The sequence below is a fragment of the Neofelis nebulosa genome, chromosome 2 (assembly GCF_028018385.1).
Source record: "Neofelis nebulosa isolate mNeoNeb1 chromosome 2, mNeoNeb1.pri, whole genome shotgun sequence".
In the NCBI taxonomy this organism is placed as follows: domain Eukaryota; kingdom Metazoa; phylum Chordata; class Mammalia; order Carnivora; family Felidae; genus Neofelis; species Neofelis nebulosa.
The window spans coordinates 8,521,069-8,546,460 of record NC_080783.1 but is presented as its reverse complement, the minus strand read 5'-3'; the positions used below and the strand labels follow the sequence as shown (position 1 = coordinate 8,546,460).

General features: G+C 50.3%; 1 protein-coding gene, 1 long non-coding RNA gene and 1 pseudogene across 10 annotated transcripts in view; 1 reads left to right on the top strand and 2 right to left on the bottom strand.

Annotated features, from left to right (window-relative positions):
• Window positions 1-3,502: 3,502 nt before the first annotated feature.
• On the bottom strand, window positions 3,503-5,771 carry LOC131505697 (small ribosomal subunit protein uS10-like; annotated as a pseudogene).
• A 2,443-nt stretch (window positions 5,772-8,214) lies between these two features.
• Window positions 8,215-20,151, bottom strand: LOC131496251 (uncharacterized). The gene is made up of 4 exons (XR_009254398.1): window positions 19,490-20,151; window positions 9,923-10,054; window positions 9,236-9,355; window positions 8,215-8,467 (listed from the first exon to the last, which is right to left on the bottom strand). It is a non-coding gene; the product is annotated as an uncharacterized LOC131496251 (long non-coding RNA).
• Window positions 20,152-20,210: 59 nt separating this feature from the next.
• The window catches only part of ARMC9 (armadillo repeat containing 9), a 155,287-nt gene continuing 150,105 nt past the window's right edge, over window positions 20,211-25,392 (top strand). For 8 of the 9 annotated variants that reach the window (XM_058701661.1, XM_058701641.1, XM_058701650.1 and 5 more), the window contains exon 1: window positions 20,211-20,309. The gene's annotated coding sequence lies outside the window, so the exon portion shown is untranslated. Of the gene's footprint in view, window positions 20,310-23,615; window positions 23,637-25,392 lie in introns of those variants that run through there. The other variant, XM_058701608.1, reaches the window with a different exon arrangement.

Below are 25,392 nucleotides of genomic sequence, written 5' to 3'. Positions count from 1 at the left end.
AGTTCTTTGCTCCAACCTTGATTCTTACACTTTTTAATTTAGGATACAGCCTTCTAAGGGCTTCTGCGGGGGGTGCTATCATTAGAGGAAACAAACGCCCAGACGTATCAGCCGTGTTCCACTCCACCACAGCTTTGTTGTTAGACCCAGGTCTAAAGGTTACTGATCCCAAAGGATGGCTCCACTCATTGGTTAATTTCATTGTATCCCCTCCTTTGTAAATTCCTGTTTCCTCAATCTCAGATGATTCTATAAAAGAGATTATCTCATTTCCTAGCCTCTCATTAGCTATGTCCTTCCTGTTCAAGCTCTTAACATTGCTTGCATTTCAGACAGTTATCTCTAACATTTCCCTTAATATATGAAATGTTTATAAAACAGAAGTCTCTCAATGATGTCACTGTCCAAAATTGAGTAGTCTGGGAGAGGTGGTACATTCACTGGCCTCTGGCCAAAGTTATTCCATACTTATAGATTGAACTTCAGGGAGCGGTCAAGCTTTAGTTCCTTGTAAGCAGTGCAATTTAGGATTTGTAACTTGGTCTTAAATCTTGAGGTTGTAGCTCTAAAAAAAATGTAAGCTGTAAAGTAAAATGGCCACTTGGATCAGATTATGATGAGACTCTGTTTTCATGACTTTTGTTCTAGAAGACTTCCTAGCATGTGCATAGCACTGAGAGCTAACCAAGGAGCAAAGGAATTTAAGGTGAAATAGAACAGGGTGAAATAAAGTCATGTGTGAAGACAGGATAGGAGCTAAGAATTGGCGCATTCACCAGAAGAAACGGGAAAGTGGCGGCAGTTAACTCCCAGATGATGTCATTGTGGCGAACTTGCCGACTTGAAAGCAAGTGAGATGCACAGCAAGGAAACCAAATGGAAGGAAATTGATTTCTTGGACTGGGCTGAATACTAGAATCCTATCTTTCTCAAACCCATCTGCAGTTAAATGGCTGCTGAGTCTGGCTTTTAAAAGTACTTTCCTTATGGAGCGCCTGGGTGGTTCAGTGGGTTGAGCATCTGACTTCAGCTCAGGTCATGATCTCACAGCTTGTGGGTTCAAGCCCTGCGTCGGGCTCTGTGCTGACAGCTGGGAACTCAGATCCTGCTTCAGAACCTGTGTCTCCATCTCTCTCTGCCCTTCCCCCACTTAGGCTCTGTCTCTCAAAAAATAAACATTAAAAAATTTTTAAAAAATAAAAGCACTCTCCTTAGACTTTAAGGCAAAAAACATGACTTCAGTAAATGTCTCTAGTGGAATAGAACCATTTTTAACTGCCTTTTATGCTAGTTGGTTATCATGGGTAATGATATATAAATTAATCTCCAAGAGCCATTTTGTTAGACAAAGAGCTTTGATATTTTCCTCTTCGCCCTCCAACTGTAAAGGTATAACAAACTAATAAATCCTTAAAGATACCTTATCTTTTAAAAAATTAATAAAAGTACTCTCCATGGCATCAATAGCAAGTCTTTTCCTCCTCTGACCAACCTGTTCGTTTAACAAATTCGAAAAATACTTAATTTGAGCATTTCTTTGTGCAAGGATTCTTGGGCACCTTGGCAGGTCCCACTCCCTCTGACTGCTTTTGAGCTCTAGCCTTCCTCAGAATTGGGTCCTTGGCCTTCTTGGTCCACTCTCCAAGCAAGCCCATCCATCCCACACCTTCATCCACCGTCTTCGTGCAGATGATTCTCCAGTCCACATCTCTCCCACCCTCTTCATCTGAGCTCTTGGCACACACGTCCAGCCACTCTGGATCCCCATTCGGGCTGCCTCTCGGGCACTTAATACAGTGTATCCAAGACACTTCCAGTCTCCTCTAACTTTTTGGAGCCAATGACAACCCCTCTATCTGGCAGCTCGCACCAGAAACCCACGCTTCCCCCTTGACTCAATGTTTAGCCTCAATTATCTCTTCAGTTCATCCACCCTCCTTCCCCCACTGGTCACTACCCCTGGTTCAAGCACTTAACTGTCTATCAGCCTCTAGACTTAGCCCACTCTAATCCATTCTCCAAACTGAGCTTTCTACAATGCAAATCATAGTAATCTGCCTCGAGTTTCTCAGTGGTTCTTTGTTGAATAATGCCCAAATTCTTCAGTAAGTGTTCAAAGCTACACAAGACTTTAGCTGCTGCTCAGCTCTCCAGCTTCTCTCTTGACTTCTCCCACCTCACGCCCAGAACCACTTACACTTCCTCCAAAGATCCAAGTTTTGTATCACCTCCTGGCCTTTGCACATACCATTCCCTGTTCCTGAAGTACCCTTCTCTTCTTCACTCCCACCCTGTCCCTCTAGGTCTGGTGAATCTACTAGTTAGTTCTTTAGGTTTCAATTTATAGAGACTTACTTCAAGAAACCCACACCAATTCCACCTCCCCTCCCCCACCCCCAGAGCTGGACTAGGTCCTTCTGCTTCCCCAGCACCCAGTATCACCCCCTATTGTCCTTACTACCGTCACTCATTGCCTAAGTTACCTATTTTCCCCCTCATTTGTCTTTGTTTTTGTTTTTGTTTTTTTTTAATGTTTATTTATTTTTGAGAGAGGGGGACAGAGGATCTGAAGCGGGCTCTGCACTGACAGCAGTGGAGCCCGATGCGGGGCGTGAACTCACAAACCATGAGATCATCACCCGAGCTGAAGTCAGACACTCAGCAGACTGAGCGACCCACCAGGCACCCCTCCCCCTCATTTGTCTTGCTTACATTTATAACCTTAGCACATAGAGCATGATCACCTAGTCATTGACTACCTGTATCGAGAACTGAGAGCCACAGCTGAGCACTAACAGAAGGATTGGGACGGGGTCCACGAGCACGTAAGAGGTGATTAATTCATCTGTCTTGGAGCTGCCTTCTCCAGGGATCTATAAAAGTCTTTTCTCATTCCTGTAGTGATTAAACGTTCCTGCTAAGGACTGTTTTTCAGTTGTTTTGTTCTTGGAGAACCCAGGCTTTTCTTTGTGTGTGTAGGGAAGATCATGTCTCTGAAATCTGTAATTGGCATGAGATGAGAAGAAATGAGCTTGGGCAAAGAAGCTTTTGTGGCTTTGTCCCATACCCCTCCCCAACCTCCTTATCTTCATTATTAATGAGACAACACTTCCACTTTCCACGAAAAGTTCCTTAGAAGGTGGTTAGCTTGATTGTTTCTAAAGTTCAAATTCCTTTTCTACCCTTTCCTTTTTTACGATTAAAAGCCACAGGGGCCCTTCCAAGCCAAACTACGTAATGGGAAAATCGTGGACTCTGGCCTCAGACTGGTTCATATCCTGATCTTGTCCCTTGGTGGTTTTCTCATTTGTACAGAAGAAATAATGTTCACCTCAAGGTTGTTACAGGGATTAAATGATAATGGCTGATTATTACATCCTTAGTATGCGCCCGACACTACTGGGAATCACATGTGTTCATATACTCATTCCTCACAACCAACCCCCTAGGATATAGACACATTTACCTTGAGATCTTTTTTTTTTAAACTGATAATCAATTTATTAAAAAGGCTGACTTAAACATCTGCAGTGGTAACCTCAACCTCAACTCCTGGCTCAATAGTGATGCAAGTAATCTGTTTAACAATCTCAGAAGGACGGTGCAAATCAGTGACTCGCTAATGGATCCTCATCTGAAAACGATCCCAAGTCTTAGAACCTTCACTGCAAGGAGTTTTTCTTGTAGTGATTCTCAGAGTCTTGGTAGGCATCCGAACTGGTCCTTTCACTTTGAGATTCTTTTCCTTGGCGCCTCTGATCAGGTCAGCACATACCTTCTCCAAAGATTGTACGTTGCGGCTGGTTAGAGTAATTCTAATTTGCTGAATCACCACCTCCGGTTCCACAGGTGTCTTCCCGGTGGCTTTAAAAGCCACGGCTGCGCAGCTTCCTGACCGACTTGTTCCTCGGCGACAGCGGTGAGTCAGGAGCAGGAGCGGGGCCTCCAAAGTTCCACTGTGGCTGCGAGCGCGTTTTCCTCAAAGAGCAAGATCTTCTTTATTAAAGAGCCTAGTACTTAAGTAGGCCTTAACTAAATTTTAGCTGAATAACGGTATGGTCTCACCCTTCATTTTACACATGAGGACACTCATAACAGTGACGGGACCTGTTCAACATCAAGAGCCATTTGTACAGGTGTGTCTCCAGTTCATCTTTCCATTAAGCTGGTCGGTCTCTGGCCTGTTAATTTTCTGGCCTTGTTTGATCCAAAGGGGCAACAGACAAATGGCAAATAGCTACTTCTTTGCTTATCCTATGTCCAGACTCTGCTCCTAGTTTGTGTCCGCCACACTCCTAAGCCAGGACACCTTTCTAGAAAGGGGTTGCCAACAAAAGCAGTATTTTATTTCATTGTTCTCTAAGTTTTTATTTAAATTCCAGTTAACATACAGTGTAATATTAGTTTCAGGTGTACAATACAGTGATTCAACACTTCCCTACAACATCCGGTGATGATCACAAGTGCCCTCCTAATCCCCATTCCCCCACCCACCTCCCCTCTGGTAACCATCAGTTTGTTTTCTATAGTTAAGAGTCTGTTTCTTGGTTTGCCCCTCTCTTTTCTCCCTTTGCTTGTTTGTTTTGTTTCTGAAATTCTACATATGAGTGAAATCATGGTATTTGATGATATCTTTCTCTGACGGACTTATTTCGCTTAGCATAATACTCTGTAGCCCCATCTACATCGTCGCAAATGGCAAGATTTCATTCTTTTTAATGGCTGTGATATTCCATTATATATATACATATATAGAATATGTGTGTGTGTGCGTGTGCGTGTGTGTGTGTGTGTGTGTGTGTCTATCTTACATCATTCATCAGTCAGTGAACACTCGGGCTGTTTCCATAATTTGGCTATGGTAGATAATGCTGCCTTAAACATCAGCGTGCATATATCCCTTTGAATCAGTATTTCTGTATCCTTTGGTTAAATAGTAGTGCATTTGCTGGATTGTAGGGTAGTTCTATTTTTAACTTTTTGAGGACACTCCATACTTTCTCTGGAGTGGCTGCAACAGTTTGCACTCCCACCAGTGCACGAGGGTTCCCCTTTCACATCCTTGCCAACACCTGTTGTTTCTTGCGTTGATTTTAGCCATTCTGACACGTGGGAGGTGATAGCTCACTGTAGTTTTGATTTGTATTTCCTTGGTGATCAGTGATGTTGAGCATCTTTTCGTGTGTCTGTTGGCCATCTGTGGGTCTTCCAAATGTAGTATTTTTCTAATCCCCTGAGCCTCTATAACACAGCCCACTATTGATGGGCATTTCCCATCTGTTTGCTGGGGTCTGGGCAGCTCCTTTGGTGCATGCACTCAGTGTTTTCCAAATCAGTGGGTTATTTATTTGCATCCGGGAGATAATTACTTTCCAAGATCTCAGGCATTACATACAGCTGGGACTTGGCGAAGAGTTGGAGAGACAGAAAGAGTTTCCCATTAAGTCATATTCCCAGGACCTGGTGTGAGCAGCCTCTGACTCCTGTGCCATGATCTCTCAGAAGCCCTGATTCATGTTCTAAAGATTAAGAGGTTCACAAGCATCAAAGGCTTTCGCTTATGAGGGGTATAAACCAGCCTGTCCAAAATAAGGGGGGCGGGGGGGGGGGGTGACGGGTCCCTAAGCAAATTCCTTTCTTTGTTCTTAGATTGGAAGCCTTCAGGGTGAGAGGAAGGGCTATTCAGTTACCTCACTGCCAGCCCCAGGAATCAGTCTCTCCTCCAAGCCCCTCTCGGGCATGTACGACACACGGTTAGCAAGGCGATTCATTGTTCTTCCATGGTTTCCTGCGTAGGATGTCTGTTAACAAGCCAGTCCATAAATAAGCTCCTGAAGGGCAAGCATCAAAGTATCCCCCAAAGTCCCTGTCACAATGTTTGATAAATAAAGCCTATTGGTTTCAGATTAAATAATTGCATTAGCTTGGGGAGTCTGGTGATTCTGACTTACACATGATTAGCATATAAACTTCATGAGGACAAGGAGCTTGTTTGGGATGATTTTGCCATATTCTTGGCACCTAGAGCGGTTCCTGGTTCACTGCAGACACTCAGTAAGTATTACATAGAGGAGCGGATGGACAGACGGATGGAGGGACAGATAGCGACAAGCCTGTATTTTGCTCCCGTGTGTGCTTATTTATTTATTTATTTATTTTTAATTTTTTTTTTTCAACGTTTTTTATTTATTTTTGGGACAGAGAGAGACAGAGCATGAACGGGGGAGGGGCAGAGAGAGAGGGAGACACAGAATCGGAAACAGGCTCCAGGCTCCGAGCCATCGGCCCAGAGCCCGACGCGGGGCTCGAACTCACGGACCGCGAGATCGTGACCTGGCTGAAGTCGGACGCTTAACCGACTGCGCCACCCAGGCGCCCCTATTTATTTATTTTGAGAGAGAGCATGCAGGAGTGAGAAAGGAGCAGAGAGAGAAGGAGAGAGAGAGAATCCCAAGCGAGCTCTGCGCTGTCGGTGCAGACCCCGACTTGGGGCTTGATCTCACAAACCATGAGATCATGACCTGAACATCAGGAGTCAGACGCTGAGCCACCCAGGTGCCCCTCGCATTGCCATTTTTAATCCTCCCAATTCTATCCTGAGGTAAATAGTTCTGCCCCAGGAAATGGGGCTCAGAGAGGGTAGGGGCACGTCATAAGTTGTGAGAGGGGAGCTCAGAGCCAGATCTGTGTGACTACAAAATCTTTTTTTATTGCTTTTGCTTTTGCGTATATTTTAGTCACTATGGCAGTGACTCAGCATATCTGGAGTCCAACTCGGAAACCCAGCAAGTTTAGCTCCCGCTCAGATGATCGTGACGCAGACGGACCCGAGGCCACGCCGAGGAACACCGTCCTATACAAAACTGCCTCCACAAGACCAGTGTCCCCTTGCCACCTCGATGGGGTGTGGATATGGGGAGAGCGGGGAGCCCTCCAACAGCGTGGCCTTCAGCAAAGGCCCGCCCAAGGAGAGGGGTGTCTCCGGGGGTAATGCAGGACCTCACGACTGAGACAGTGTGAGCGCACCCGGAGACAGGATGTCCTCCCCAGAGGAAAGGTCCTCAGAAACCAAACTGACGGCCAAGCGGCAGCAAGCGGGAGTGCCGTCCTGCAGCGGTCCCTTGGAGGAGTCTTTGTGGTACAAGCGATACGCGGCCCAGGCCCACTGGCCTCCGTCTCCAGGCTCTCCCAGACACGCCCCTGCAATTGCGACTCGCCATCAAAAAGGACTCGGGATTTGTCTTACTCTGGCAGCACCCCACTTTACGAGACGCCTCTTTGCCGTCTTTCCTAGAGCCCCGTGATGGGCATGCTGAGGAGCCCAGAGGCCACGATGCCCACTTTCCCTGGGAGGTGCCCCGCTGTGGCCCCAGCCTGAGACTGCGGCTCGTCGTGACGCGGCATTACCCGACGGCGCCCGGGAGTAGACGCCATCCGGGGGGTCCTGGCCCCGGATTCCCCAGGCCTCGGGCCGGCCCCACAGTGGCCTGAACACAGCCTCCCCTCTCTCGAGTGCTCTAAGGGGAACCGTGAGCAGTCAGCGCGGTCACACCTCCGCCGGCAGCCAGGGGAAGGCAAGAGGGTCACGCTCAGGGGCGGGGGAGGACGGCAGCACCAGATCTGCCATCAGCGGGCCACACGCGTGCTGGAGCCGGCATCGCAGGGGCCCAGGACGAAATAATTCCATTCTTCTGAAAATAATTTGATCAACATATACTTGTAGTCCAAACGGTCTTGATGGGAAAAAATTAACAAGTTGCTAGACTTCCTTACATTTATTTTGTGCCTTAGAAATGCTTTATTTTTTTTTTTATTTTATTTTTTAACGTTTATTTATTTTTGAGACAGAGAGAGACAGAGAATGAACAGGGGGGGGTCAGAGAGAGAGGGAGACACAGAATCCGAAGCAGGCTCCAGGCTCTGAGCTGTCGGCACAGAGCCCGACGCGGGGCTCGAACTCACGGACCGCGAGATCGTGACCTGAGCCGGAGTCGGACGCTTAACCGACCGAGCCACCCAGGCGCCCCAGAGATGTTTTATTTGGGGGCGCCTGGGTGGCTCGGTCGGTTGGGCGTCCGACTCCGGCTCAGGTCACGATCTCGCAGTTGGTGGGTTCGAGCCCCGCGTCGGGCCCTGTGCCGACAGCTCAAGAACCGGGAGCCTGCCTCAGAATCTGTTTGGTTTTTACAAATCGCTTTCCTTTGATTTCTTCTTTTTATTACAGTTAGGGCATTATAATGATTATTTTAAAGTCATGTGGCCAAACAGGTTAAATTACCTGGGAATTTCATTTTAGGATAGGAAGGAGGACGTTACAAAACATGAGGCTAACAAGGACGTCTGGGAAGTTGGAGACTCGCCACCCAGGGCAGCTAGGCATCCTCAGTGGGGAGCCCCTCTGAGGCCTCCCCGTCTGTTCCTCGCAGCACCCTGGCCTCCGCTGGCTGCGTCGTCGGCAGGCTCTACCCTAAAAGGACATGTGAAGGCTGAGCAGGCAGAGAAAATGAATGGGCTCTTCTGGCTGGCGCCTGCAGCTCTCACAGCTTCCCGGAGGGAGGGAGTAGGGGCTATGGAGGGCCGGGGGCCAGGCAGCCTCCCAGGACAGGGCCTCACCCGGAGCTTGGGCTCCACTGTGGTTCCGGCCCCAGGAGCCCCCGATTAGAGAATCCAGAGCGAGGCAGGCCTCCAAGTGCAAGTAAAGAACATTGCCAGAGGTGCGCACACATTTCTATGACACAGATGGTTCTAGAAAATGTGAGTCAGGACAGACCAGAATCCTGAGGGCTCTTGGGGCCAAGATGGTGGGGGGGGGGGGGGTGGTTGGGGGGAAGGAAATCTGTCCCCATCTTGGCTCCTTCCCCGGACCTGTGTTCTGGGTTTGGTGCCGTGAGTGGACATGGCAAAAGGCCTGCTCAGGAAGTTGTGTGGTCGCAGCTGGCCTGGCCTGAGACCTGGCCTCCCAAAGGCCTGGACAGCATAGACTCGAGGGGTTTTGGGGTCCAGACCAAGGCCTAGACGCTGCAGGGCAGTGCCGCCATACTACACCGCCATTCCAGAGTACCCCTGGATTCAGTGGTGGGTCAGCCAGCACCCCCGCCTTCCCAGAGGGAGGGCCACCCCCCAGACCCCAGCACCCCTTCGGCACTTCCAGGCTCGCTCCAGGGAGAAGGCTGAGAAGGAGCTACCCTTGCACCTCCCTCCCCAGCTTTTCTTGGAACCAAGAATGTTTATTTACCAGCCTTTTGGTAGGTTCCTCCGGGAAGGGATCTCGTGGGAAGGCTCAAGGGGGAGACGGAGGCACAGGACAGGGTGATGATTCATCGCAGCTTATTCTGTGCCTCCCTGCCCAGTCCTACTGTGTGTGGAAGCCCAAGTCCAGATCATGTCAAAGTGAGTCTCAGTTCCAGCAGTCAGCCGGGCCACCCTTCCCTCCACCTCCTGCTAAGCTCCCCCAAAGATGCTGCCCTAAGCCTAGTCCTGTGGCCACCAGAGATATAGGGATCTGTGGGTCTTTGCTGGACCACCTCTAGGTATGCCTTGACCTTGGGTCAAGACAGACAAGACAGGCAGGGTCAGAGTTCCATCCTTCCAGCTCAGGTACAGAGCTGGCCCGGGACAATGCTCTGGCACCTGCTCGAGGTAGAGTGCAGTGGATGGGCTGTGTGGGCCCGCTCACGTCCAGGCAAGCTGGTCTGCACGACCAGACAGGCAGGGCAGCGCCAGCTGCCCACTGGCTCTCAGGACAGGGCCTTGAATCTATGTCTCCCCCAGGGTCACGTATGGAGAAGGTCAAGGAACATCGCGGGGCCGTGTGGACTGGGGTGGGCAGCAGAGACAGAGCTGGGTCCTTGAGCAGTGACAGCCTCCTGATGCTCCCAGCTCCCAGGACAACCCCTCCCCAGATGCCACCCCCTGGACCTACCCCCTGGATGCTTGTCTCCCTCCTCAGTGCTCCCAAATCAGAGTGCTCAGCGCAGGAAGTGCTTCTCGGTAGACACATCATCCGGGCGGATGTCAGCTGCCTCTCCTCCTCAGGCTGTCTCGGGTTTTCACCCTGTGCCCAATTATAAAGAGAACTCAGCTTCCTTTCAAGCGCCCCACTCACGAATGCCCCCAAGAGAAATGTGTAGATGGCATGAGGGGTTCTGAGGGGCTATATTCGCATGAGTTAGAAGTGACCACAGATCTCCCTGGACAATCAAAGTGATAGTAGCTTAAATAAGGTAGAGGTTTGCTTCCCTCTGTTCATCACGTCTGTAGGCATTTAGAGCAGCCTGGCCTGGTGTGCCTCGGTGTCAGGGACCCAAGCTCCCTCCACCTTGTGGTGCTGTGTACTGGGCAGAATAGAGTCCCCACAGGGTTCACGTCCACCCAGAACCTCGGAATGTAACCTTATTTGCAAATACGATCCTTGGAGGTAACCAGGAGGAAGTCAGACAGGAATAGGGGGAGGCCTTCAACCCAGCGGCGTCCTTATGGGAAGAGAGGAGGACACACAGAGACACAGACGCAGAGGGAAGGCCACGTGATGAGACGCAGCCAGGGAAGCATCTACAAGCGGAGGATGGCCCACAACCACCAAAGGCTGGGAGAAAGTTTCCAGAAGGAACCGACCCCGCCCGCACCTTGATTTCAGACTTCTGGCTTCCGGAACTGTGAGAGAACACGCTTCCGAGAGAAAGAATATGCTTCCGTCGCTTTAAGCCGCCCAGTTTGCGATCATTTGTTCTGGTGGCCTCACCAAACCAATAGGGCTATCACGTATGGACTCCTTCCCCAAGGTCACCTTGAGGTCCCACGTGGTACCTGCACTTCAAACAACCCATCTGCGTTTCCAGCCGTCAGGAAGGAGAAAGGAGGAAGAAAACAAAGAAGACATAACTTTCCCCTGACGGACGCATCCCGGATGTTGGACGCGCAGTCTCTGTTTTTTTCATCCCCTTGGCCACACTTGAATCACCCAGCAGCATGTGGCCAGTTAAAAATGGTTGCTTTTATTACTGTGGAGAAACGGGAGAAGGGTAATTGGGCACAATATTGCTCATGCTACTCCCTCCATTAGATGTTTCTGGCCCCCAAACCCCCTGCTGACGGATCTAGCCCCACCGTGGTTTCCCAGAGTGGCACCCCACCGGCTCTCTCCCCCCCAACCCCCCAGCTCCAATCCCCTTCTTTGTCAGGGCACTTCAGGTCAGTGCCAGCTCCCCCTCGTCTGGCACAGCCCATAGCCACCTCAGCGCTCAGAGGCAAAGGCCCTGGGGCCAGCACCCTGACTCCTGGGAAGGAGGAACACTAAGACCCCGGACTCCGGTCTGCTCCTCACCCCACCCTCAGCCCGAAGAATTTAGCCAAGTATTTCTTCCAAACAAGTCCAGGGCGCAGCCTATCAGAATATCCGGAGAAAGAAATTTCCTGCATCTCCATACAAACGAGACTGTGTCATCTTTCCAGCCTGGCCGTGGTTGGTCGGAAGTCACCACTTCACGGCCCAGCAAGGGAAGCGTCCAGGCTCAGAGCATGCCCCCTCCCCCCGCCCCGCCCCATCACCAGCCAGTAGGCCTTGGGGAAGGAAGCAGCTGCGTCCAAGGGGTGCAGGCTTCCCCAGCCCAGCCGGGTGTTCAAAGGTGATGGATTGCAGGGTCCCTTGGCAGCAGGAGGTCCCCCCCCCCCCACCATGGACTTCTTTCACTCTCTGTGTGTTTTTCATGTGGTCCTGTTGACTCCAGAGCCCCTGTTCAGCAGTCCCAGAGAGCTCTGGGACTCTGCTTTAACAGCACCTGTCGGAGCTGGGGCCCACCGTATCCTGCAGCTGGTGGAACTGGAAGGCGGCTGCCAAGTGTCACAAAGCGGGGAGCACAGTCTTGACGTGTTAGTGTCGACGGCTGGGACGCCGAGGGGCCCAGAGAGCGGCCGTCCAGGCCTCAGGCTGTTGCAGTATTTGACGACGACAACGCCCCTTCTGTTCGCACCAGTGTCCCTGGAGCTTCCCCTGTTGGCTCTGCCCAGGCCCTCAGTTGGGCCATATTTGCCTGAGCCCGAAGGGATGGACACGGTTCCTATCACTTTTCCTGGACAGCTTTTTCGCCCCTAGAGGCTGCAAATACTCAGAGCAAGGGTGACTTAACTCTATTTAGCAGAAACCTCTGAGCCCAGACAAGATGCTGCTACCAAGCTCGTTACTCCAAATCTCTGCCGACTTTGGCACCTCCCCCCAGGATCTTGGCAGGCCCTCCTGGGACCTGGTCCAGCCTGGAGTCAGAGAACCGGGCCCCTGCCCTGACTTACAGTAAGAGGGGGGAGGGGGTCCCAGAGCTGGAGGCCGGGGCATGTGTCTGTGCCCCCCACCCCCACCTCTCCTCCTTGATGGGGAGTTCCAAGGCCCCAGGGTGGAGCCACCACTGCCCAGCCTGTGTGAGCCTGTGTGAGCCCAGAGTCGTCCTTGCAAGTCAAGCGATCAGCGTGAACACGCTCAGCAAAGGAGCCCTTACCCCATACACACAGAGATGTTTTAGAAAGCCAAGGGCCGCGCGTAGCCACCCTGGAAGGACTGGAATCAGACACTCAGGGCCCCCAGACTCCAGGGAGAGCCCTGCCCTGGGGCTTAGCTCTGTGCAGGCCACCCATTTGGGGCCTAGCCATAGACAGAACTGACTTCCAGTCACTCCCACACAGAGCCAAAGGCAGAGCCCAGAGAAGAGCGTCAAGCGCAGAGCTAAAGGCCAGGCGGGAGTCCTCCTTCCAGCTTTGAGGGAGGGGGACTCCTCCTCTGACTTGCCGCTGACGGGAGCCAGCAAAGATCCTTTGGCTTAAGCTGGGTTTATACATATATATTTTTTCTTTTTTTTTTTAAACTTATTTTTTAAAGTAAGGCCACCCAACATGGGGCTCAAACTCACGACCCCAAGAAGTGTCGCATTGCTCTACCAACTGCGCCAGCCTGGCGCCGCTGGCTTAAGCTGTTTTGAGAGGGGTTCCTGTCCCTGGACGTGAAGGAGTTGAGGCAGGAGGGAAAGCGAGGCGGTCCCGCCAAAGGGGGAGAGCTTGCAGCGAGCGGGGGAGCCCGCATGGGGGCCCGGGGCCGGGGGCGGCGACGGGAGGGCGGCCCGGGCGACCGATGGGAGGAAAGCAGCGATGCCCGGACGGCCCGGTCCCCACTCCAGAGCGCGCGCGATTTCTGGGAACCTCTGCGCGCCCGACCGCTGCGCTGGCACAGCCGGAGTCCGGGTTCCTGGAAGTGACCGCCCGAGGGTGGGGCGGAGGGGGTGCGCCTGGGGCCTGGCAGGAGCCAGATTTCCGCCCCGCCCAGGCCCAGGTCGGGGTGGGACGGCCGCTCCCCTGCTGCTCTACCCCAGGGCCCCGGCTGACCCCATCCTTCCCTGAGCTGACCGTCGGCTGGGGGTCTACCCCCCGCAGCCCGGCCTCCCGCACCTCCCCCCCCCCCCCCCGCAGCCCGCTCTGTCCGCGGGGCCGGCCTCGAGCGCTCTCCCCGCTGCCCCCGCGCTCCAGCGCCGTCCCAGCCCCTTCGCGGCGCCCACCGCCCGCAGCTCCGCAGTCAGCAGGTGTGGGTGGGGCCAGAGAAGGTGCACGTCCAACAGGTTCCCAGGTGACGCTGCCGAGGCCACTCTGGGGACCGCACTTCGAAAGCCAGCGGCCAGTCCATACACATTCTCCCCTCACCGCCCGTAGTTTCACTTTTGGCTTCGTATGTCTGTTAGCAGCGAAAGGCTTTTGGTCCCAGGGCCAGACAGAAGTTCTACCTCCTGCCCTTGACCTCAGGTTCAGCTGAGCTCATGGATCATTTGCTAATGATGAGGAGAAGGGTAAAAAGGGAGATTTAATGTGACTGTGTGCACTTTCCATCATCAGGAATTATTCCTTTTATGAAGATGAATCAACTATTTTATCTTGTAGCTCAGTTATCGCCATCTCACACTCCTTTCTGGTCTGTATGGAGGTCTCACCAGGAGAGCAACAGTCACAAGGGAAAGCATTGGTGTTTAGGCTAAGGCAAGAGGAGGTCAGGGCGTGCTTAGTGGCTCACAAGAACTCCTTCTGCAGCATCCCATCCAAACGCCAGGGACAGCCACAAGACTAAAGACATTCTGTGTGCCTTGTCTTGCTGGTTCTCGAGATGTGTCAACAGCCGGGAAACCACCCAGATGCGGTCACTTTAGCATTTACTACTCTGTGCTCACATCACATGCCGTGCAGTGTGCATTTTTAAGCTTGCTTAGAAGCTGGCGATACTCCTAAGAACCTTAAGCGTCTGTTATCTATGAACACCAGCTGCTGTGAGTCCCACCAGTCTCTTGCAGATGTACACTTGCTTTGAAAAGATCTTGCTTCCATGGGGCACCTGACTGGCTCAGTTGGTAGAGCATATGACTCTTGATCTCGGGGTTGTGAGTTCGAGACCCGTGTTGGGTATAGAGTCTACTCAAAAAAAAAAAAAAAAAAAAAAAGATCTTGTCCCAGATTTGCTCTTCTGCAAGTCCATTAAAAAAAATTTTTTTTATGTTTATTTTTGAGAAAGAGAGACAGAGTGTGAGTGGGCAAGGGGTAGAGAGAGAGGGAGACATAGAATCCAAAGCAGGCCCCAGGCTCCAAGCCATCAGCACAGAGCCCAATGCGGGGCTCGAACCCACGAACCATGACGTCGTGACCTGAGCCAAAGTGGGACGCTTCACCAACTGAGCCACCCAGATGCCCCTTTGGACGTCCAAATAGCCTGCGTCTTTTTGCCAGCTTCATCAAGTCCACATGACAGTTGGGGACTATGATGTAACTCACACCTCTGGGATAGGGCAAGGAAACCTGCCACTCGAAGCCAAGATGGACTCCAAGACTCCGGCCTCACCCACTGTCAGGACTCCCCTGCTTTCCTGCTCACTGATAACTCCCTTAGGGGATGGGGATGTGTATTCCCACTTGGGTATGCTCTCTTTCCACGAAATCAAGCAACCCTTGCGGACCAAAATCCAGTTCCTCCACCTCTGCATGGACTCTGAGCTAGGAAGACAGATGTATCTGAATCCCCCATACATCATGAGTTTTGGACAGTGACAAAACCCAACTTTCCTGGAAGGACTTTTTTTTTTTTTTTTTTTTTTTTTTTTTTTTTTTTTTTTTTTTTTTTTTTTTTGCCCAGGCAGTGGGTTGGCAGTAGTCCATCTTTTGATTTGCGCTGGGTATTTCAGTACGTTCCTCCTCCAACCTGCTGATTAGATCCAGGCCCTGTGCTTTCTCAGAAACATGCTCTTGGTCTGAACTCCCCCTGTTGGAGCTCCGAGATAAAGTCAATCCAGCTGATTGCCAGGTTTGTCTGAGTGGGTCAGCCTTAAGGGCTTAATTTAGGTGGCTTCACCCTCTCATCCAATTCATTCTCTTCAGGGGTTTTGACACAATTCCTCTGTGTGTGGTTTCAGCTATTTGCCCTTCAGTAGAGAGAGAGGCCAGGCAGTTGCCTGCGACAGCTGCAAAGATGACTTCATTTTAGAGCTGTGTCACTTTTGGATCTGCTTTCTCAAGCAACGGCAACAAAAGAAAAAGAAAATAAACAAATGGGACTACATCAAGCTAAAAAGCTTTTGCACAGCAAAGGAAAATATTAATAAAACCAAAAAGCAACTTACTGAATGGGAGAAGATACTTACAAACTTGATAAGGGGTGGATATCCAAGATATGTAAAGGACTCAGACAACTGAATAACAAAAAGGCAAACCCTATTAAAAAATGGGCAGAGGACCTGAAAAGAGGCATTTTTCCAAAGAAGACATACAAGATGGTCAACAGGCACAGGAAAAGATGCTCCACATCACTAAACATCAGGGAAATGCGAATCAAAACCGCAATGAGATACCACCTCACACCTGTCAGAATGGTTATTATCAAAGAGATAAGAAATAGCAAGTGTTGGCAAGGAAAAAAGGGAACCCAAGTACACTGTTGGTGGGAATGTACATTCGTGCAGCCATCATGGAAAACCATATGTTGGAGGTTCCCACAAAAATTGGAAACAGAACTATCATGTGATTCAGCAATTCTATGTCTGGGTATCTATCTGAAGAAATGAAAACACTAATTCAAAAAGACATATGTACCCGTATGTAATTGCCAAGATATGGGAGCAACCTAAGTATTCACAGACAAATGAATGGATAAGATGTGGTATATATGTATTCGATGGAATATTACTCAGCCATAAAAAGGAATGAAATCTTGACATTTGCGACAACATGGATGGACCTGGAGGGTATTATGCAAAATAAAATAAGTCAGACAAAGGAAGACAAATACCACATGATTTCACTTACATGTGAAATCTAAAAAGCAAAGACAAATGAAGAAACAGAACAAAACAGAAACAAACTCAGAGATACAGAGAACAAACTGGTGGTTTCCAGAGGGGAGGGAAGTGGGGGGATGGACCAAATAAATGAAGGGAATTAAGAGGTGCAAACTTCCAGTTATAAAATAACAGGGATGCAATGTACATCATAGAGAATACAATCAATAATATTGTAATAATTTGGCGGCTCTTGGCTGGTTCAGTTGGTAAAGCACGCAACTGTTTATCTCAGCGTCATGAGTTCAAGCCCCATGTTGGATATAGAGAGTACTTAAATTTTTTTTTTAAATATTGTGATAACTTTGTATAATGACAGATGGTAACTAGACCTATTGTGATGAGCATTTTGTAATGTATAAAAATATCGAATCACTCTCTTGTACACTGAAACTAATATAATATTGTATGCCAATTATAATTCAATAAAAAATTAAAATGTTTGAAACTGGAAAAAAAAAGAACTGTGTAGCATGGCACAGAGATGCGTGGCCTCCCACCCCCAAGGTGTTCAAGGGCTAAGGTCCATAGAAGGGCTGCAGATGGCTCAGATTTGTCCCTCGAATGCAGAACTCAGCCAGTCCCTTTTATTTTCAGGGAAATCTTGGTTAGCTCCCCTGAAGTATTGTGCATATTCCAAGAATTGAATTTGGGGTTGAGTTTTTCCCAGCAGCAACATTTTGATAATCCTACAATTGGAGTGATGGGTTTATACAGATTCATTTCATTTCATTTCATTTCATTTATTTTGAAAGAGAGCATGAGCAGGGGAGAGGCAGAGAGATAGGGAGAGAGAGAATCCCAAGCAGGCTCCACACTGTCAGCACAGAGCCCAACGTAGGGCTCAGTCCTACGAACTGTGAGATCGTAACTGGAGCCAAGATCAGGAGTCAGACACTTAGTCGACTGAGCCATCCAGGCACCAGAAAGTCATTGTGGGTGCACTGGCACTTTGGGAAAACTGGAGTTGTCAAGAAAAAAACCAGTGGGATGTCTTGGTAGGCCTAAGAACTGGGAAGGGGAGGCATTGGTTTACCGTACTGCTCTGAACTCATGGATATACAGAGCAGACTCAACATGGGCACTGCCCAGATGACACTTCAGAGGGAAGCAGTTTGCCTTTGTGACAAAAATATTCTTTGTACTCATACCAGGACATATCACATTGACATTTTTTTTTTCCAATTTAGTGCTTGTATCACACAAGTGTTCAAGGAATTGAAGAAATTCTTAAAGTATAAAGAATGATAGCAATTTATCTACTAACTGTTCCAAGTCCTATCTGCTTGTTCCAGTATCACCCACTATCACAAAGGTACAAGTCAGAAACCAACCTAGATCCTTGGCAACTTGAGGTAATGGTAAGAAGCTACCTCTGGGTTTATTGTAAGAAAATTAGCCTGACATTTTTAATTAATAACAAATCCCCTTGTTGAAGGCACTTTGAGTTGATATGACATATACAGAAATTATGTCTACAACAGGATTCTTTGGGTTGCAAGTGACAGAAACCCAATTTGAATCCGTCTGAATAGAAAACTATTTGGTTGATTGGAGGGCTGCTGGAGCTGCTGTAGGAACGAGAATAGCTCTATGGAACTCAGAGTCTGGACCCAGGGATTTCACAATCCCAGCATCTTCTCTTTGCATCTCTCTGGGTGACAGCTTCATTTTCTCAGGCTTTTTTATGTGACAAAGGACATGGTTATAAGGCTACCCTGGAATCTCATTTTACAATAACCTGAACACAATTCAACAGAAAAATGCCTCGGAAAGACTCTCATTGGCTTAGCTTGAATCACATGCCCATCCTGGGCCAATCACCATGGTCAGAGATGCAGGGTAAGATTAGTCCATTCCCAGCTGTGTGCCCAACCCCGTGGTCAGGTGTATTACCAGGAGGGACAGAGGTGATGGGCAGACAAAGATAATAGCCACCACAATGACCATAATCCTGGAAGTCAGGCAAATGCACCCAGAAGGCAAATGCAAAACAGGAGTGGTATTTATTGTAGCCTAGAGCCCAGGGTTCAAAGGCACGAGGACCTAGATTTGGTCCGGTTCCACCACTCCCCTGCTGTGCGAACTCTGAGTTCTTAACCTCTCTGTACCTCCTGTTATTTATCTTGTCAAAGACAAAACTTGGACAAAGAGACTGATATGATTTAGCTTACTGCAATAGAAAGCACCCCAGATCAGACATCAGCATGTACATTACCTCAGGTAAAGTACAACATTAATCTATACAATTCTGAAAATATTATCCATCTCATGGATGTGGTGTGAATTAAATAATTTATGTAATTCACTTAGCACAATGCTGGGCACACATGGGGTTGTCATATTTAGCAAATAAAAATACAGGCCAATATAATGTCCTGTATATACATTAAAATAAACCCATAGTTGGGATATACTTATATTAAAAACTTATCTGAAATCCAATTTAAAATGTAAGTGTTCTAGGGGCACCTGGGTGGCTCGGTCGGTTGAGTGTCCAACTTTGGCTCAGGTCATGATCTCACAGTTCCTGAGTTCGAGCCCTGCGTCGGGCTCTGTGCTGACAGCTCAGAGCCTGAAGCCTGTTTCAGATTCTGTGTCTCCCTCTTTTTGACCCTCCCTCGTTCATGCTCTGTCTCTCTCTGTCTCAAAAATTAAAATTAAAAAAACGTTTAAAAAAATTTAAGTGTTCTATATTTTGTCTGACGACCTTTGGCACACAGTGAACTGACAAATGTTAACTTACTGTGAATGGGAGATTTATTTTTTTTATTGAAAAAAATTTTTTTAATGTTTATTGAGAGAGAGACAGAGCATGAGCAAGGGAGAGGCAGAGAGAGAGGGAGACAGAATCCGAAGCAAACTCCAGGCTCTGAGCTGTCAGCACAGCCCAACTCAGCTGGAACTTACAAACCGTGAGATCATGACCTGAGCTGATGTCAGAAGCTTAACCCACTGAGCCACCCAGGCATCCTGACATTTATTTTCAATACATATTACATGGACAGGATTTCTCTTCCTGCCAAATATAGCTTTTCTTTGAAGGCAATCTCAGATCCCAGAAGAGCAGTGGCAGGGCTGGAGGCCAGGGAGATGGTGGCCACAGACCATCTTAGGGCTTCTTTAAAATAAAGCTCACCTACCTTCTCCATGACTCTTCCCTGACTCTGGCCTTGGCCGTCTTTTTGGAAGCATGAGGTGGAAACACGAAGACTCCCACTACAGAGCCTCAGTGCCTGGAAGGTCATGTCTCCAGCCACCTCCCCACCCTCCAGCTGAGCTGGAGACTGGCCGGTGCTTTCAGTGCTGTTTAACTTGAGCCCGGAAGCACCACGTGCAAGGAGAGGGAGGATTTGCGCTGTTCTATTTTTGAAAACCAAAATTTCACGTGGGGCGGGGGAAGTTTCTTAAAATTCCCAGAAAGTGCTGCAGCGGGGTGGAAGGGTGAAGCGTAGGCAGATTTGGGGCGACATTTTTGGTTCCAAGGTAACTCTGAGTCGCTCCTGCGAACGGGAGTAACACCTGTTTTTCCACGAACACCACTCTGTATTGTATTCTCTGGCCGGTTTTGTTTTTCCCGGGATACAACGAGCTCCTTCAAGTTAGGTATTGAGCCCAGTCGGCTCATCCCCAGAGCCGGGCAGAGCGCCAAGCACCGCGCGTGTGGAAACGAACGAACGGGAAGTCGTGGAGAGGAGGACCGGGGAAGCCACCCCACAGCGAGCCTCACACAACGGCCACCGCGCCGCGAAATCCCGCTTCACTTCCGCTGCCGGGAGGCTTCAGAGCCCCGGCTCCCGAATCGCCCGCCTTTCCTCCCAGGATGCTCCGCGCCGGCTGCGACCCGTGATTGGCTGCACCGCCCCCACGTGACGTCGAACTGGCGGCGCCGGTTGCCTGGGCGACAGCTGGAGAAGTGGCGGCGGAGCGGGTTTGGCGCGGGCGCCCGCGGCCGTGCAGCAGGTAAGCGCCTCCTCCGATGCGGTCGGGCCGCCCTGGAGCCTGCCATCCCCGGGCGGAAAGGACAGTGGTGGGGCCCGAGGGCCGAAGCTCTGCGGAGCCCTCGCCCCAGAGGAAAGCCAGCTTGGCAGCCGCTGCCGAACGCCCCCACTTCTGGTCGGCCGTCCTGGGCTCTTACTCTGGCGTGGGCCCGAGGCGGCCTCCTGGACAAACCGAGGACGGGCCCAGCCGCTTCCCGCAAGTAGTCTCTGATCTGTGCTGCAGCGGACCGAACTTGGAAGGGGCCGCCAGTCGTCCAGCTGGGTAGTGGCGGCACGAGCGGGTAGCCTGGGGCTTTTAGATCCATCCGCTCTGTTATCTGCATCAGCTAACCTCCTCTCCAGACTTCATCCAGTCTAAGCCAAACTAGGATGCTAACACTGCAATTTCGTCTTCCAGACAAATCCCATAGCCTTCCCCTCATTCGATCAGCTTGTAGGTCCTAGAGCCCTATTCTATGGAAATTAAGAAGCAATCCTCAAGAATGGCTGAAGAAGTTTTGTCTAGTTTCTGCGTAAAGTAGAGCAGTGGTTCTTAAACTTGAGTGTGCATAAAAGTCATCCGGGGAGTTTGTTTAAATCAGTTTCTGGGCATCGTGCTGCCATGGTGTTCAGTTAAGATCAGGGTGGCGCTAGGAATTTTCATTTGCAGAAGCATCCCAGGCGATCCTGATTGAGGTGGTCCCAGCGTTTTGGGTAGTACTTGTGTAGTGGTTAATATCGGTCTGGACTTAAATTCGTACTTTTGTCACTTACTGGCTGGATTATTGGGAGCATCTCAACCTGTTTGAGCCTCAGTTACCTCATCTGTAAAATAATATAAATTATATTCATCTCTCAGTTTTGTTGTGACAATTAAATGCGAAGCATCTTGCATGTTGCCTGGCATACAGTAAACCCTTAAAGTGAACTTTTTTTAAATTTTTTTTAACGTTCATTTATTTTTGAGACAGAGAGAGACAGAGCATGAACGAGGGAGGGTCAAAAAGAGGGAGACACAGAATCTGAAACAGGCTTCAGGCTCTGAGCTGTCAGCACAGAGCCCGACGCAGGGCTCGAACTCGGTCTGTGAGATCATGACCTGAGCCGAAGTCGGCCACCCAACCGACTGAGCCACCCAGGCGCCCCTAAAGTGAACTTTTTATGATATAAAGGTTTAGATGAAATTCTCATTTCCAAGATGTCAGAGTAATAGAATACCCAACAGTGGCTCACATTCACTGAGAGATCATCACAGCAGAATCTCATTCAAATAGTGGTCTTGAAGAACTTCTCTGAGTAAGTGATGTTTATAAGCACAGGGATTAGCCAGGTGAAGAAAGAGGAGGAAAGTGTTGTAAGCAGCGAGAAGAGGATGTGCAAAGGCCCTGAGGTAGGAAGAGCTTGCGTTCTCAAAAACAACAACGTTCTCTTGTTCTCTGGTCTTCAAAATTCTGTTCTCTCTGCTTGGACATCATTTGTTTGTAAATATCTTGGGTGTCTGTGATGCCTACCGGGCTCCGTTAGGTTCTGGAGACATCAAATTTAAATCCACCTGCCTGCCTTTATAGACAGGGTGATAAGTATAGCAGTAGAGGTAAATGTAGAGTTCAGAGGAGAGAGCATTTCCTTGATAGGGAAGGAAGGGGAGGGGTTCATGGCCGACCTCCTGAAAGAGGTCATTTCTGGGTTAAGTTACCCTGATGAGCCAAGTTTGTGGTGGGGCCAGTGCATCAGACAGACGGTTTGGAGTTGTGGAAGAGGATGTGGTGTGGGGGATATCGGAGGTTTGCCGCTGGTGGGCCTGCTGTGGGGCAGAGGTGGCGGGGGTCCAGAGAAGGGCTGAGGAGGTGGTGGTCCTCAAACCGTAGCAGTCTTTCCTCAGGTCCCTGGCAGGCCTGCAGGTGCCAGGAAGGATAGGTGCACTCCCTGCTACATCCACGTCACTGTCTCCCTTCGTCAAAACCCCCAGCTCCTTTGAAGCACGTGCCCCGGCCTTTCCTCCCTGCCACCAACCTACTGGGGGCGCAGCTTCCCCTCAAAGGCTGTAGCGCCTGGCTCACTGTCTGCCCCTCCACCTCCTCTCCTTCTGTTTTGGAGATTTCCCCATTCTGGCCACTCACTCCACTTTCTCCATCTTTTTTTTTCTTTTTAATGTTTATTTATTTGTTTTGAGAGAGAGAGAGAGAGAGAGAGAGAGAGAGAGAGAGAGAGAGAGACTCCCAAGCAGGCTCTGCACTGTCAGTGCAGAGCCCGACTCGGGCTCGATCTCACAGTGAGATCGTGACCTGAGCCGAATTCAAGAGTCAAATGCTTAACTGATTGAGCCAGCCAAGTGCCCCTCTGCTTTCTTCATCTTTCAGGCGTCTCCTTCCTCCATTCCCTTTCTCCACTCCCTGCTGTGGCCACGAATGTCCTAATATGGCATCGCCTCCCAGATCAAGCACCTGTTCCATTCTGATCACACTTTTTCTCTTTCAAGCTCACGTGAATGTGTCTCTGCCGCTGATCTCAGCCCCGGGCCTCTTAAGCAGGTGTTTGACCCTGTTACTTTCTCACTGCTCTACGATCCCCTGTGCACCTCCCCCCTCCTCCAGCCTCAGTGCTCCATCGCTGTTACACTGGCTTTCTCTTTTCCCTCTCTTCCAGAAAAAACCTCACCCTGGCTAACCTAACTCAGACGGCTGAAAGTGGCTGAAAAAACTGCAAAATTGTGCAGACTGGTTCCGGGTTTCGGATTCAAGTCCATGTGTCTTTTTTTTTTTTTTTTAATATTTATTTTTGAGAGAAAGAGCCCTTGTGCGTGAGAGTGTGAGTGGGGAGGGGAAGAGAGAGAGGGGGACAGAAGATCCGAAGCAGGCTCCGTGCTGACAGCAGAGAGCCTGACGTGGGGCTGGAACCCATGAACCTCGAGATCGTGACCTGAGCTAAAGTCACACACTTAACTGATTGAGCCACCAGGCGCCCCTCGAGTCCATGTGTCTTAAGCAGATTCTCAGCACTGGAAATCCTGCCATGTTTCCATAGTCTGCTTGGTTCCCACCTTCTCTTCCAGCCGTCAATGAGTTTCTTTACCTTAAAACACCTCCCATCTCTTTGAGACACCACTCCCTCCCTCCTTTTTGTGACAGATCTCCCTGTCTCTCCTTTGTGACTTCTCTCTTTAACCCTTTCCTTTCAGGTACCTGTCCTCACTGTTCTTGTCCACATCACTGTCAAACCCGTCAAATCCAAGGATTGAGTCTTCTCCCCACGTGTTCCTCGACCGTGCAGAGTGGCAGTTGACGTGGGGAACACCTTCCCTGGCTCCCAGGTGCCACAGTCTCCCGCTTGTGTCCCACCAACAAGTCACTGCTTTGGCCGCTTCTGTCTCCCTGAGCCCCTGGTACCCGAGTGCTCCAGGGTTCAGGCACGGGCCTGAGCTCTTCTCTGCTACGCCTCCTCCCTAGGAGTCCCATCCGTGTAGGACCCTTGTCTCCTGAGATGCCATCTTTATGCTGACAGTTTCCAAATGCTGATCTCCAGCTCCCACCTTCCCCTTTACTCGGGCTCCCACACACCCACCTTCTCCACACCCTGCCGGGATGCCTCGTGGGCCTGCGAGACTATGGCCAGAACAGAACTCTTGATGACCTGTCAGACGGCCCCTGTCCCCTTCCTCCCCACTTCAGCAGATGGCGTCTGCTCGGGCCCGCGTGTCTTCCTTCCCTTCTTACCCTCAGCCCCGACCTCCAGTCCATCAGCAGGTTGTGCACCTCTCCCTTTCACGTCTGGAACCCGAACACTTCACGAGGTTCCCCTCGGCTCGTCCAGACTTCCCTCGTCACTAGCTCGGGCTCGGCCATGACCCCCTTTCCGCCCACGGTCCGCTCAGCCTCTCCCCACGCAGCAGACACTGCTGTTGGGAAACGTAAATCGGGGTTGGCAGTCCCTCCTCAGGGCCCTCTCGGGGCTTCCCACCACGCTCAGGCCGCTCGCCCACACAAGGCCTGTCTGACCTGGCCCGCGCCTCTAGGCCTCCTGTGTCTGCCTCGCTTCTCCCCACCCCGGTCCTCAGCGCTCTGTGGCCTCCACGCTTGCAGGCCCCTCTCCCCGGATCCGGGAGTGCTCACGTCCTCGCGTCTCCGCCCAGACGTTCCCAGGGAGGCCTTCTCTGCCCACACTGTCTAAAAGAGCCCCACACCCCTCTTCTCCAGGCTCTGTCCCCTTCTTGCTGTCTTTTCCTCATATCTGAAATTACTTCCATTCGTTGTTTTTGAGCAACTACAGTGTGCCAGGCACTGGCCTGGGCCCTGGGCACGCCGAGGGATGCAGCTCCTGAATCCACAGCGAGCGGTTCTTAAGCAGATGGGTGTTCGAGTCAGATGGTGGTTAGTGCTGTTGAGAAAAATAAAGCAGGACGGAAGACTTAGAAGTGATGGGGCTCACCCCTTAGAAAGGGTAGTCAGGGCAAGCTCTCTGAGGAGGTGACATTTAGAAGAGACCTGAATGAGATGGGAGTGCCTGGAGGGTGTCTGCAGGAAGTGCAGAGAGAAGGCAGGCGTGGGCTGTGGGCGTCTGGTGGGTGCGGCCACCCTGTGGCCCTTGTACCTCAAGTTCACAGAGCAAAGGAGAGTGTGGGAGGTCAAGCTGTGTAGCCTTTGAGAGGTGGGCGTAAGGAGCGTGGCCTTGGTCCGGAGGGTGGTGGTACCCGAGGAGGGTCCTAAGCAGGAGAGGAAAGATCACTTGTCAATAGGCTAGCAACTGAAGTAGGGAGAGAGGGAACGGGAGATTGCGTCCCCATACATTGGGAAAGATGGGGCCACAAGATGATGGTGAGACAGAGAATGAAAACGGGGCAAGTTACTAAATTTAATCTACCCGACTTACACTCAAATAATTCAAATCAAAGGCACTGTAATGGGCAGATGTAATGTTAACAGAATCGTGTGTTCTTAGTAATAGAAGAGATCTGGTCAATTCTCCACTTTATTTCACAGATGAAAGAGACTCCGAGTTTCGGTGATTGCCCCAGATCAGGTGCTAGTGAGTGGGTAGTTAGTATTAGTACACAGGCTTTTTCATTCCCC